Genomic DNA, 16,239 nt, shown 5'->3' on the forward strand with positions numbered 1-16,239 from the left:
AAATGTGATGAATGTAGGAAAGCCTTCACTCAGTTAATAGGTTTTATTAATTATCAAAGAAATCATACTGGTGAGAAACCCTATGAATGTAAGGAATGTAAAAAATCTTTCACTCGACATTCAGTCCTTATTTGACACCAGAGAACTCATACTGGAGAGAAACCATTTAAATGTAATGAATGTGGAAAAGCTTTCAATAGACGTTCAGTCCTTAATGTACATAAGAGAGTCCATACTGGAGAAAAGCATATAAATGTAGTGAATGTGAAAAAACCTTCTCTCAGAGATCTACCCTTAGCCAACACCAGAGAATTCACACTAGAGAGAAACCATATGAATGTAATGAGTGTGGGAAAGCCTTCAGTTTGAGCTCTAGGCTCCTCCGTCATCAGAAAATTCATACTGCAGAGAAGCTTACTGCATTATAAATTCCATAATGTCAGGGAACTTGTATCTCTCAGTTCTAAGAGGTACAGGATACAATAATATCATGCACACAATAATGACAATTAATTTTAATTGATTGTTTTAAGTATGGAAAACCCTTCAATTGGCTCCAACCTTATTAGACAATAATTGTGAAATTTTTGGCAGATAATAAATTTTGTTGATTTGTGTTGTTTTTCCACTATATATACTTATAGATTATGCACATTTTGTAAGAAGTTTCTTATAACAAAAGTAAAAGAGTTAAGTAAAATTAATGATAGTGACCTCAACTGAAAATTCATGGAACATTTCACATCTGTAACACTACTACTTCTTTATAAAAAATAAATGAACAGAAATCTTTTTCCCCCTCTCTCCTACCCTTAACCACATTGAAAAAATAAGAAAAGGGGAAAAAATTACATTTCTTACCACAAATATGCATAATCTAATAAAATAATTCCCCAGTGGCTATACATCAAAATATGTCTCATTTTGTACTCTAAATCCATTACCTCTCTAATGGATAGGATATTTTTATATTGTTCCTCTGGAATTGTGAATAGTCATTGTGTTGATCATAATTCTTTGTTTTATAGTTTTGTTGAAAAGTAATTGTTCTGATACAGCTCATTTCTCTATTGGTTTCTAAAAGCCAGCAAAATTCTTCATTTTTTATAACGTTGATGCTACAATATAAATTGTTCCTGTTTCTTTTCACTTCGTTCTGCATCAATTTATAAAGCATGTCTTCTTAAAACCATCCATTTCCTCATTTCTTATAGCACACTAGTAGCCCATCACATTCATAAACCAAAATAAATCAACCATTCCTCAATTGTTGGACATCCTCTTAGCTTCCAGATTTTTGTTTGTTTGTTTGTTTGTTTTTTGCCATTACAAAAATTGTCTATCAAATATACAGATAGGAGAAAAGTTCAGGACCAAATAAGTAATAGAGAGGGTCATAGAAGCTAAAATGGATAATTTTGATTACATAAAATTACAAAGATTTTCACAAACAATTCTAATAAAACTAAGATAAAAAGGGAAGCAATGGGGGGGATCTTAGCAATAAGTTTCTGACAAAATTTTCAAAGGTATATATGAACAGATTCAAATTCAAAAGAAAAATTTTCAAGGGAAGAAATGCAGGTTACTTATAGCCATATAGAAGAAAACTTCAAATCATTACTAATTAGAATAATGCAAATTAAAATAAAGATGACAAAAAAGGAAAATGATAAACTGGTGGGAATCAAGGCTTATCCCATACAAGAAAAATGTTGGGCAAGTCAATTCATATATGTAATGATTATTGGAAAGTGAGAAATTTTATTTTTTACAACTTTGGATTTTTAAAAAATGTTTACCTTCTACTGTCAAGTGTTTTCTAGCATATGCAGATATTTTAAGGACAAAGAAATAAGTAAAAGTCATACAAGATGAAACAAAAAAATCATAAATGGTCATATATGTATGAAAAGGGAATTTATCCTTTTCCCCTTTTCGATGAAGGATACCTGGCATGAATTTGAACTTGGGCTGGAAGCAAAGACTTTGTAAGGAAAATCATTGGATAAATTTAGTCAAGAGGGTACAACAACAGCCAGAAACATGGAGCAAAGGAATCATGAATATTATGAGACCAGGAGGGCAGGATGATCTTCCATGCAACACCCCCTGGGCTGTCCCCATGGGTGGCCTGGGAAAATTAGAAAGCAATGGTTGGTTCCTGAGATGTCACCTGGGAATTAGTGGGAGAATTTTATTTTTCTATCTTCTACTACTTTTGATTTAATAAAATTCCTAATTCTGAGGACCAGTCTCTTAAATTCTTACATATGTGTCTGTAACACTGCTATTGTTATCCCTGTTCCCCAAAAGATGTGTATGTTGAATTTAACATAATAACCAAAGTATCTTCATTTTAGTGATTCTTTTACATTATTACTGTGTGTACCACATGCATTTGTTGCTGTTGTCTTTAATTTCATAGTTAGTGTCATTGTATTTTTTTTTAAAGACACTGGGCTTAGTCTAATAAGATTAAATTTAATAGAGATAAGAGTAAGTCTTGCAAGGTAGTGAGGTAGAATGGGTTGATAACTGGCCTTGGAGTCAGGGACAATTGGTTTTGAATGTTACCTCTGTCACATATTAGCAATATGATAGTCATCTTTGGTTTCCTAGAGATCAGATATAGTATTTGAAATTTTCACACCAGGAATTTATGCTGATAAAATCACAGGTCTACCTCTACCTTCCCACCCCCTCCCCTCACTTCTAAAAAAATAGTCTAAATTTTGGTTCAAATATAATTTCTCTATTAAAAAAATAGATGTGACTAGATAGATTTCCCCCCCTGAAATACATGGACCTCAGAGATGTAGTATTGTTTTTAGGGAATGAAAGGAGACTAGTGTTTCTAGATCAAAAAGTTATGGTGGGAATAAGGCATAAAAAGATTAGAAAGGTAGAAGGGATCTAGTTATAATTATAAAGGACTTTGAAACCAAAACAGGATTTTTTTATTTGACCATGGAGTCAATATTGAGTAGAAAGGCAACATGGTCAGATCTGCACTTTAAGAAAATCAATTTCATGGCCAACTGAAAGATGTATTGTGGTTGGGAGACATATCTGGCAGGTAGATCTACCAGTAACTAAAGTGAGAAGGGCCTACAATAGGATATCAGCAGTATGGGAGCAGAGAAGGTCAAGAGAGATGTTGCAAAGCTGAAATAGGCCTTAAAAGATTGGATACAGATGGTAAAATAGTGAGGAGTAAAGGTTGACACACACAGTTGCAAGCTTCAGGCACTGAGAGTATTTTGTTCTCGATAGTAAGGAAGTTAGGAAGTGGGGGAGAATTTAGGGGGAAAGATAATGAATTTCATTTTGGACATGTTGAATTTAAGATATCAGAAAAGAGAAGAGGACCCAGGACAGGTGATCCTGTGGGATAACTATAACTAAAGAGCATGATAAGGAAGAGAATCCTGCAGAGGAGACCAAAGAGTGATCACATAGCTAGAAGAAACACTAAGAAAGAGTGATACTCAGAAAATCTCTAGAGAAGTTTCTATAGCAGTCCAACCAGTGCTTGCTACATAAAGTTTTTCCTTAGTGGGTTTTGACTTGAGAAGGAGAAAGGAGTCTGAGAAAAATGGGTGATAATTCAAGAGACACAGACAAGTTAATTGATATGGGGAGTGGCGCATGCTCCTGGGATGTTTTCCTGAAGAATTAATAATAGGAAAACATGAGAAATAAGAGAACACGTGGAAGTAAGAATTCCTAGATAGGAATGAGGAAAAGAGAATCAAAGTGATTGAGTGGGAGAATAGGAATTGAGAGAAGGAACAGCACCAGCTTCCTCCCCTTTATTCAGGTGTGGATTGAGAGGGTTCAATGAATAAGGAACAAAGCATAGGTGATTGACATTGGTTGAAATGGTAATGACAACAACCTGCATAAATCTAATCTGCGCTTTGCAAATGAGTTTGACTCCTTGCTCTATGTGAATGAGTTTGCCTTAGCATGGCCAAGTCAAGCATACACTGCCCATCCAGAGGTCTGACCCTGCATTTGGTAATACAATATCAATACATCAATCATATTTTTTAGATGTGAATATGCCTGGAATGCTATAGTTTCAAGGGGAAGAGAGTGATCATCAATGTCAAAGTTTACAGAAAGGTAAAGAATAGAATTGAGAAAAAGCCATTGGAATTGGCAGTTAAGAGATCACTGGTAATTTTGGAAAGAGCCATTTCCGTGGAATAATAAGGTCAGAAGCTAGATTATAATGGATCAGAAGGTAGTGAGAGGAGAGAAAGTATCTTTTGCAGACAGACTTTTCAAGGAATTTGACTGCAAACAGCAGAAGATAAACTAGTGGGGATCAAAGTTGAGGTCAAATGGGGATTTTTTTTTTTTTTGCAGATGGGAGAAGCATAAATATGTTGGCAAGTAGAGAAAGCCAAGAGGGAGAGATTAAAGATAAATAATAATGGGGATGATAATGAAGCAATCTTTTGAGATGGAATAGAATGGAATCACTTGGGAACTTCCAGAGCATCCACTGACATGAAGAAGTCTGGAGGGAGCTGGGTTTTAATTGTCTGAGGCTGGGCCTCCCATTCTGGCATACAGAGTAGGGTCTTGACCTTTGGATTGGGGGGAGGAGTCAGGTGAATCTGAGGGCTTTCCAGATATGGCTTCCCAGAAGCCTGGGGTCTGGAGGCATTGATTCCTCAGAGGTGGTGCCTGGCTCCACAGACCTAAGGCTTTGGGGTCATGGGTCTAAGTGCTACTTCTGCCTCGTTCTGATCCCTCCTCTTCCCTTGATGAACCTTAGTTTCCCTACTGTTCCATGAGGGATTTGGAAGAAATGGTCTCCAAAACCCATTGGACTGATCTTCATAAGAGGATCAGAGGCTCAGAACAGACCAAAGCTTGGGCTGAATGAGGTGGATGGAACAGGCTTCTAGAGAGAAAGGGACTCAAAGAAGAAGTAAAAGCAAAGTGGGGAGGAGGGCTAACCTGGGTCAGGAACTTTTTTACTTTTGAAAAATATTTTGACAACTCTATTTCAACAGAATTTGTTTCCTTTGTGACCCTATATATTTCATTTTATACATTTAAAAACATTCAGAGATAATAATAACTGAAATTCATATAGCTCTTCAAAGTTTGCAAAGTACTTGTTTGTACATGTTAACTCATTTGAGCCTTACAGCAAATTGAATTAAAGATCTTAGTGCAAGAAGGAAAATTTGATCTCTTAGTTCAGAGGTTTCAAACTTATGGCTCTCAAAACTTTCCTCTTCAATAAAAGTATAATTGGGAAATGTTTAACAAACTAAAATACAATACAACACAAATAATGTTAACTCATGATTTTCTATTTGAGTTTGAGAGCACTATTACTTGTAGAATGAGATAGAATTGAAGTGGGACACTTCGCAAATGAGTTCAAACACCTAGAATATTGATTATTGGAACCATGATTTATTAATAAAAGAGAGAAATAAAGAAACTACCAGCTGGGACAGAATTCCCTAATGGAATACTGCACAGGTTCAGCATTAGGGAATAGGTTATATAGGTTTCCCAGATACAAGTTACACATACAGGTTCTTATCTGACAATAAACAGACCTTAATGCAGGAATTTTAGGTAGAAGACAAGAAGTCCATCCTGGGGTTGTGATCTAAGGAGGGTTTATCTGTACTAAGTCAAATATTAGGTCGCTGACCCTTTGATGTTCCTGAAATTCCTCCTTGTCTCCTGCCAGATTGTTATCTACATAAAAAGTTTGGCCTCCTGTCCAGAAGGGAAGCCAGGTCTGTCCCCTAAAAATGTGGTCAAAGGGCTATCTCTTTAATTTTCCATCTTTTGGTCTATTGGGGGCTACTTCATTCCTTCCTTTTTCTGTTAGGGGGGGGAGTCAAACCCTTGACTCATCAGACAGAGGAGAATAATGTGATCTTAAGGCCAAAAGCTTAATAGCCTGCAGACGCTGACAGATATAGGTCATAAGATGGTTGATCAGGCAGGGTCCTATTGAGAGGCCCACTATTACTAATATGAGTGGACCTGCCACGGCCACAATCAAAGTAGTTAGCCACGGAGACCAAGAGAAAAGATGTGGAGTACCATTTGCTGGATTGAGCATTAGCCCAGGTACTCTCTTGGATCCTTCCCATGAGCAAGGCCAGAGATTCCTGTATAATCCCAGAATGATTAGGATAAAAAAACAGGATTCTCCCAATGCTACGCAGAACCCCCCTGCTAAAAGAAAAGGAGGTCTAGTCCCTGTCTATTTTGGAGAACCATTTCTGCTAGAGATGACTGATTTTTAAATTAACCATCCTTTATCCTCTGGGTTTTTAATAGTCAGGGAAAGGGGATTCCTGAAATCGAGGGGGATGTCCCAGGGCCTGCTTCACTCCCTTTGTAGTATAATATTGGGGTCCTCTTGCCGCTACGGGGCAACAGTTCCACATCCCCAGGTTGCACAATAGAATTCTTCCCCTTTTTTGCATGACAGTGACCCTTTAGATGGGCAAGCATAGACAGGAGCTTCTGATAGATACAGAGTCCCTGATGGGATTGCGCATGAAAGGGTCTGAGGGATCTGTCCATTCACTCCCAAATAAATCACATAAATCAAAAAGGATTTTGGGGTTTTTTCTACTCCTGGGTTGGTCTGTCACTAATTAATTCCTTTCTAGTCCCAATTTAGGAAGGAGGCGAGGGGGTCTACCGAACAGAATTTCAAATGGGATAATACCGTGTACATACGGGGAAGAGGCTTACCCAGTTCTCAACAGACTCTAGGACCAATTTTGTCAGGGTCTCCTTTCAATTGCTGAGTCACCCTAGCTACCAAAGCAGGCCCATTATCTGACCCTATTCCCAGTGGGAGCCCAAACCCAGGAATGATCTCTGACATTAATTTCTTAACTACCACTGAGGCAGTTTCATGTTTTGTTGGATAGGCTTCTACCCAACCTGAAAAATTGTCTACCAGGTCTAAAAGGCACCTGTACCTATTTTTCCCTGGCTTGATTTCTGTAAAGTCTACCTCCCACTGTCTCCTGGCTCCAGCCCTCTTCACCGGGTGCCTCTGGTTCCTTTGGTCCCCCATTTTGATTAACCCTCACACATGTTTCACATCTCTAAGTGATGTCTTTGCAGATTTGGTGCATATTATGAAAGATAAAGTCTCTGTCCAGCATATCACTCAGTTTTGTGCCTCCCATATGTGTGGTGTCATGTATTCTCTTTGCTAGCTATCTCCCCACTGCTTCTGGTAAGTGAGTCCTGCCATCTGGCAGGCCCAGCCATCCAAAGGGGAACCATACAGCCTCCAGGAGGGCCAGATTCTCAGGCCCCATCTGGTTCAGTGGCCCCTGCCATCCTATCCCCTCCCCTCTCCAAATAGCGAAGTGAAAAAGGGTGAAGGTCCAATATTCTGTAGCTTCTTCATTACTCAAAATGGGTGTAGAGCTGTCCCTGTCTATTGTCAGGAGTGAGGGATTGGCTATAGGCAATGTCCAGGGCTGCAGGCTGGAATGGTTGCCAAGTTTACAAATGCCTAACACATATCTCACAGGGGAGTAGCCAAAACTTGAACAGGGAGGGGAAGACCACAGACACAGGGTTTCTAGGGGCATGTCCTCAGTAAATGTTGGGGTCCCAGGTCAGTAGAGAACTGCTTGGAGATCTTAAGGGTGTCCAGCCACAGCTTCCCCCAACAGACAGACAGGTCACAAGGGGGAGAGCCAGCCCCTAAGACAGAAGTGCAGAAAACAGGACTGGGGCAAAAACTAGAATAGCAGATAGAAGCAGAACATTAATACAATAGCAATTAATATTACACATTTTCATTTGGGTATCTTAGCCAACAGACTCCATCTTCAGAAATCATCTTCTGTCAGGAATAGATCCCTTTAGGAAATTGGTTGTTTGCAGAGCTGGTATGTGATGTCTCTGTTAAAGAATATCCTTTTGCAAAGTACACATTAACTATAAACATCTATAAACACTTGAGTAACAATATCTTACAGATATATTTCTTTACCCCAGATTCTGGGGAAAATTCAAGAAAGCCTTGAGCTATATTTCCAAGCTCAAGATCCAAACTTCAACTGTGGTAAATTAAGGCTAAAAATACAAGCCATCTATGGATAAACTTCACCTACTCCTAACAATTTGAGAATGTTCAATTATTAACCTAATAGGTTGTTTGGGGAAATGGAAACTTTAATTTTCCAATTTGTATTATGTGCTGATTATGGGAATTGTCACGAAGGAAGAAGGCCCAGAAAGGGAAAATATCTCCAAGTCACAAAGGACACAGTGAGTGGCTTTGTGTACCAAGAAAGGCTGTCACTGCCATTGTTGTTTCACTCAAGGATTAGCAGCCTAGATGGTCAGGATAATTCAGTCCAAAGTGAGCCTTGGGCTGCCTTCTCTATAACCATCCTAGGACTTTCTCTCTCCTTAGAGCACTTGCCACTGGATCCCAGAAGCCTTTTTTCCTTAAAGGACAAGTCTCACCCATTACAGCTCAGAGAAATTCTGCTTGTCAGTAGACCAAAAACAAATTTACATACCCTCAAACAATCTTTTCTGACCATTTGCCCTCTCTAAGGATTCCTTAAAGCCTATGAGTCTATATTATAGCAATTATTCTTACATATTTTGGCAATAATTAATTTATCACAATTTAGTCATAAGACCTGAACAGGAATGTTGAATTCATTAACTCTATAGTAATATACAAATCTGGGCTAGATCAAATCCTGATCTTAGGCCTTCTGAAGGAACTAAGACAAGATGAGTCAGGAATCTCTCTAAGGAATTTTCAGAGAAACTCCAGAATTATTTGTGATTTTCCCACAACACATACATTAATTTTATATATTATTCCTAAATTAAAGATCCAATTATGAGAGCAGAACATTTATCTGTTCTCTTTCACCTCCTCTCTCCCTCTGTCTCTCTCTCTTCTTTCAAAACCCCTCTGCTTAAAAAGCAGAACACAACTTCCATTCTTCCTTTACAAATACACATACTAAAGCTTTATGGACTTTAGATCAAAGTCCCTTTCTTCCAAATTCAAATCCAACATACCATCCCACCTTCTCTGACTAACTTAAAGTCAAACAAACATACTGGTGATATCACTTCAATTGCTAATTGGTAACCCAAATGAATTCTGATTTAAAGGATTACATCATTGAACCACTATCTTTAGCATAGTGCTCATCCATTATAAATTTCAGTTCATAGTACAAATTGGTAAACTGAAGTAACCACTGAGTATTGAACAAATCTATGGCACAGGTTTACAATGAGCTTTAGTTTACCTCCAAACAATACTTAAACACATATTTTAGCCAGTTCAATTTCTGTCCTTATAGAATAAACATTCCTCTCTAGGTCAGGCTGACTCACATAGCAATCATAAAATTCTGAGCAAGCATTTTTCACATATATGCCATTTTTAACATCCTACCCACTCTTTGGCTACTGTTTGCAACATATATCCTTATATGGATCGAAATGTAATCAAAATATCAACCAACAAATCCCCCCAACTCCCAAAAGTTACTGTGAGGTAACTTATCAATTACATATCACTCAATTCATTTTATCACTCTGGACCTGGTATGTTTGCATTAAGATTCCACAGCTTCAAACAAGCTTTTTGGTCAGACAGGGCTGGCAATATTTGCTTGCTTGAACATCTTAAAACCTTCAAAATATACAATTAAAATATACTCATCTTTAAGTTCTATCACACAGTGATTGTCAACTTTTTGAGATCCCTATTTCAGTCCCTAAGTATCAGTGTGGAGAAATTATAAGCACTTCTTTCTCCTTCCTGTGTGCAAGGAAGGGGTTAATAGCTTCTGAGCAATTTATCCTAAGGCTTCCTGACTTGATTTAGATTTTATTACTTAGCAACCTTGGTCCATCCTTCTCAGTGGATTTCAGTTTGAACTCCACACTTCCAAATAACTATGATTAAGTCCTTTAGCAATGTTTCAGTGTAACCAAACTGAGGTGCAAAGCATCTACCTGTACTTCTCTCAAACCTGTCTAAAGTAGAATAGAACCTCCAGTTTAGTTTCTTTCTAGCTCAAAACATTGCTACATTCCTAATTTAAGTCCATAAACATTATTCCAATTTATAATGTGTTGTGTCTATTTCACACTAGAATTCATAGTACCAGTTAGTACCTCTATTCATTACTCTCACTGAAATGGAGCATTTCATAACATGAATCCAGACACCCCAAAATTCAATTATTAACTTATATGGATAGATTATAAGATATAAAGTTATTTCCTCTCACTTGTACTTAATCACTTTTCCCTAGTTAGCTACATGATACCTGGCATTCCAGGCTGATCTCTTTGATATATCTGAAGCTACGCTGTATTTAATCCTCATGACAAGCCCTCTTGATTTCAGGGCTGGTTAAATTTGTCTTGTTAAAGACATACAGTTTGTATATCATATACCATTAACCTATTTAGTTGGAAAACTTAATTCTCTTCATAATACAAATGCATATATATTTAGCATTTATTCAGCATTACTAATTTCCAGCATTTGGCATCTGAATACATACATGTTCATCTCTAGATTACAAATTCCTTCCTATGCATTTTGCACATTTAAAAACAATTCATGTAACCTTGATCAAAGACAATATCATTTAAAAATGTCCTCTTTTGTAAAATATCAAATTCTTAGCACTTATATCATTAAATCCCATGCACAGATTAACCACTTTAAAAACCTCTTGTGAGTCATATGATTTCTTGCTGCTAGTTCTGACAGTACATACATTAAAATAAATCGGATTTGAAAGATTTCCAAGTTTAAATTCTAGAATAAGTTCTCAACAACAACTTTTTCTGAATGACTTTTCCATCTATAAAGTAGCCAGTTCAATTTCTGTCCTTATAGAATAAACATTCCTCTCTAGGTCAGGCTGACTATCAATCACATTTAGACAATTCTCAAATTCACTGAAACCATTATGCATTGCAAGATTTAACAAAACAAACTTCTAACCAGGAGTTTTTGTGCTCAATAAAAATCTGGCAACATTTCACATTGAACTGACAAACAGTAACCACAATACATTACATTTGTACCATATCAAAATCATTAGCAATCCTCCCAAGTTGAGAATTAATTTTAAATGAAGATTGCTAACCATGGAGTAAAAAAATCTTCCCTTTCTGCTCAGAATTTTCTCTCTTTCGCTCCTTTGGGGGCCCATCCAAAGGAAGAAAGAGGAAAAAATCATTGAACAGGTATTTGCTTTTGTCCTCTACTGAGGATTTTTGACAGTGGAAAGTTCAAGCTTGCAACTCCCCCCTTTTTACATAGAGAAGAGACTGTGACAAAGTCAAAGATAAACAGTAACATACAATCCTGTGACAAGCATGCTTTGAGAGGGAAAAAATAGGTGTTTATAGGATCCATTCTTAAGAAAAAATATATGCAGGGAGAAAATTCATTAAAACAGTTTCAGCGTACTTGGGGAAGCTGTGATGAGCTAAGCCATCTGATTGGCTGAGTTGACTTTCTTGTTCCCTAGCTCTCTCTGAACTGATCTATCAAAAACTGACCTTTTTTTTAAAAAAAATTATGATTTCTAACAAAATCTCTTCTAGTGTCTGGACAAAATGATCTGCTCTCAATAGGGTTGGAGGTGAACTTTCCTGAGGCTGGCTGGTTTTCTCAAGGAAGAGACTTGTAAATCCCCTCCTATTCAGACTCTCTCTTGGGCTTAGGAGCTTTCAGTGAGATACAGCCCAGCCCTTCCCCCATAGTCTGCCCCGTTGGGATGCAGTTGGAGGGAGCAGGGAACAGCCACTACAAAAGAAATTCCTCTCTGCATCATAAACTCTTTTTGCCTCTTTCTTTGTTTCATTTAGCCACACAAAACCAACAAAGACTCAACAGAGACATTTAGGACACACTCTCACACCTTCATACACATTTGAACCCGAAGGTTCCCCAGAATTCACTGAAAGATGTCTCTTTAGTGACCTGACTGTGGGACTAAGCTGCGTCCAGCAACCCAACAGCCTCTACTGAATCTGGATTTACAGAACAGAACAGAACTCCATGGCCAACAGGACTCTAGGGCCCAAACAGAACTTCAGGACTGAACCTTCAAGCAGGCAGACTCCTAGAGTAAAACAGGCCATGGGGCAGAACAAAACAGAATTCTAGAGAAACAGGGCTAACTTAACAAAACAGAACAGAACAGGGCAGGGCAGGGCAGGACAGGACAGGACAGGACAGGACAGGACAGGACGGGACAGATGGTTCCAAAATCAGCCTAAATTTTGGTCAAAGTCTCAAATACCAGAACCAGGGACAGGCTTCGGAGAGGACACCATTCACTTCCTCGGATTTCTGACCCAGTCCCTCTTGGGATTTGGAAACTGCATACTCTCCAAGTCCGCAGTTAGAAACACTCCCTAAGGGGATAAGGGTTCAAGTCTCCTTCACAGGCCCAGGCTTAGCAAACCCTAGCCACAGGCCTAGAGAACTTTTCTCCAAGCAAGCACACACACACAAACACACACTTACAGAAGCCCTCTCCAAAGTCCTTACCTCCTGGTCCTGGAGTTCGAGATCTTGCTGCAGGGCTCCAACTGAAGCGGGACACTTCACAAATGAGTTCAAACACCTAGAATATTGATTATTGGAACCATGATTTATTAATAAAAGAGAGAAATAAAGAAACTACCAGCTGGGACAGAATTCCCTAATGGAATACTGCACAGGTTCGGCATTAGGGAACAGGTTATATAGGTTTCCCAGATACAAGTTACACATACAGGTTCTTATCTGACAATAAACAGACCTTAATGCAGGAATTTTAGGTAGGAGACAAGGAGTCCATCCTGGGGTTGTGATCTAAGGAGGGTTTATCTGTACTAAGTCAAATATTAGGTCGCTGACCCTTTGATGTTCCTGAAATTCCTCCTTGTCTTCTGCCAGATTGTTATCTACATAAAAAGTTTGGCCTCCTGTCCAGAAGGGAAGCCAGGTCTGTCCCCTAAAAATGTGGTCAAAGGGCTATCTCTTTAATTTTCCATCTTTTGGTCTATTTGGGGCTACTTCAGGATAATAACTCTGGAAGGGATTATTTTATTTAAAACAAATGGGTTAGGTAAAAGAGTGAGTTTTTCATATTTTAGCATTGTATATTAAGAAGTTATTATCATGTGAGGGAATCCAAGGACTTTGTATTTGGGGAAAGATCAAGAGAAAGAAAGAAATGATATTACTTGAACTTGAATATTATAGATTACCTGGATAGGAAGAGGAAATAGATAAGGAAATAGGGAAGCAAATCATAAACCTATCACATGAAGGAAGGAAATGTTTATTATATGCCTAGCAATTACTAGGCATTGTGCTAAATGCTGTACAAACATTATCTCATTTATTTCTTGTAAAAGTCTTATGAGATGGGTGCCTTAATAGCTCTACTTTATACTTTAGGAAATGAAGGCAGACAGAGGTTAAATGATTTGCCCAGGGGGTATATAGTTAAGTATTTAAGGATGGATTTGAGTTTAGGTCTTTTTTGCTCTAGACCCAGCGCTCTGCACTGTACAACCCAGCCATATCACAGATTAGCAATGGCAGCTTTCAGTTATGTGGATATCTGCTATCTCTAAGCAGTTGATACCTTCTTGACTTGCTTGACCTTCAAAATGTGACAATGTTATATATCTAATTCTCCCTAAGGAGGCATAATAATAGGGCTGAGCCAGAAAGAGGCTCAATTCAATTCAGTTCCATTGCATCCAGAACCACTCTCTGGCTGAGCCAGAGAGAGGCTCAATTCAATTAATTTTTATCATATAACCTCATATAGTATGAACAAAAGTAGTTTAATTAAAATATAAAACACTGTGAGAATTGATCAGTGGCAAACAATCCCAACGCCTGTGCTTTGTAAAGGATATTTTAGGGGTGTGTCTTAAAATTAAATTAATTATTGGTCACTAGGGGATATCCCAAATAAAATACCCAAGTCAACTGGAAATTTATGGTGATTTTAATTAATATAGAGGAAAGAAATTAAGAAAGAGAGAGGGAAAGAGTTAATTTAAACTTCTCCAGCTCAGGCTGAGCCAGGCAGGAGCTCAAGGTCTTGGCCAATAGGGCCTACCCTGAGAGCCAAGGGAAAAGGGAGTCAGTCTTATCACTCACCACATGATCATCTCAAGCAAGCTGTCTGAAGGAGCTCCTCCAGGCTCAAGTTCCAGGATCGAACTGGCACCCAGGCCTACTCACAGGAAGTGACCAGCCAGAGCCACCTCTCTGGGGAAAGAGAGCGAAGAGAGGAAGTGACGTGCCCTATATATAGATGGGTTTACATCACTCTCCTGTGTCTCATCTATACCAATGGTAGGTTAAGCTTGACTTAGGACAGCCCAGGGATCTGTCAGCTGTTTCTTCCCATGTCTATCAAAGGCCATCCTCCTAAATACTTTATCCTTAAGTATGGGTATGGACATTCCTGATTTTGTTTGACTTTACTAGGGTGGAAAAATCTAAAGTTCATAAGACATTCCTGATTTTCTTAGACTAAGTATGGTGGAGTAATTTAAAGTTCACATATGTCAGATCACTTTGTGCCCTTGAAGGATTAGTATTGATACTTACCATATCCCTCCTTTTTCCTTTCAAAGCAAATTTCTAAAATCAAGGTAGGTGAACAATGGAGGGTTGTTGTTTTTTTTTTTTTGGCAATACAATTAGACAAGGCTCCCCACTGGGACTGTGTCAAGAGCCATCAAAAATATTGCTTATGTTCTTTATTAGCTCACCCATGGACTAATCTTGTGACTGAAGTCAGTCACATGTGCTAGAATTGATATCTTGGTGACCAGATATAAAACTGTTCTATGCGATAGACTTTGGGCTGTGCCAGATGGATGCTCCATTGCGTCTAAATGATTAGGGCTCCTCTTGAGCCAAAAAATTTCACTCTAGGGGATATAAGGAAACAGAGGCTCCTTCAAGTTTACTGGACTTTGCTTTCACCTTGTGTTCATTCAGAGACCCAGTGTGTGATCTTTAGCTGCCTTTTTATCAATAGTTCAATTCTTCATAAAAGAAAAGCGTGACAAAGTTGGGGAGAAAGTGGGTGTCTCTATTGTTCTGAATACTTGCAAATTGTCTTTTTGACTTGCCAAAATCTATGGACTACAATTATGTTTGGTGTGCAGAAAGCAATTGAGACATTGGTTAGGGGCCTTTCCAGCAACACATACCATGATACCAAGATTTGGCCTGTCACGTGTACTATTGATTTGACCAAGGGTCACACTTACTGTAGAAATTATTAAGCAACATTCCAAATGGTTTGGGATAAGCCCTGAGTCATCATGCCCCATGTCACCAACAACCTTTAATGGGAGACATGGCTAAAAAGTCAAGTTAAGACCTTTTGGGGAAACGATGCTGGGAAACACAATTAAAATGGCCTCAGGTACTTCCTCTCATATTGTTCTACCTTAGAAATATGTAAGCAGGATTGTGGATTGTTATCTTTTGAAATTGTTTGCTAGGCAACCTACAACTGGGGTCAGGATCTTAGATCCTCTGAGCCCTGTGGTAGGGAATGAAAGCTGGACAAGAACAAAAGCAGGAGCCAGGGCAGCAGTTTGAAGAGAGGTTGGCTGATGCTCAATGCTGTTGCCTTAGTGTGATGGAAATGAATATGATAGACATGACTATAACTCTGGCTCTGATTCAAACCCTAATGTGTTTGAGTATCATCCTGTCTTTAATGGTCTTGTGCTATTAGAATTGCCTTATTTTTCAGATTCTAAGCTATTGATGAACATCTCCTGTTACAGTGCAAAAGTTCTTTGTTGCTTGATCCCAGAGATCTTCTCCCCTCTTTCTTAAAACACTAAAAAAACTTGTTACTCTTTCTTTTCTAACTTGGCCTTTGTTCCAAGTTCCAACATAGGTTATCATTATTTTCTCTCTTACAATGGAATAAATATCTTCACTACAGATGATTTTGCTCCTTGGTTTTCTTCAGGGTTAACAACATTATTTACTACTCCTTGGTTTTACATGTTAAGTGTGCTACAATAAATTCCTTTTGGAACTAAAAGACTGTCTGCCCTTTGATCCAACCATAGCACTGCTGGGTTTGTACCCCAAAGAGATAATAAGAAAAAAGACATGTATAAGAATATTCATAGCTGCACTCTTTGTGGTGG

This window comes from Monodelphis domestica, chromosome 3 (assembly GCF_027887165.1).
Source record: "Monodelphis domestica isolate mMonDom1 chromosome 3, mMonDom1.pri, whole genome shotgun sequence".
In the NCBI taxonomy this organism is placed as follows: Eukaryota; Metazoa; Chordata; class Mammalia; order Didelphimorphia; family Didelphidae; genus Monodelphis; species Monodelphis domestica.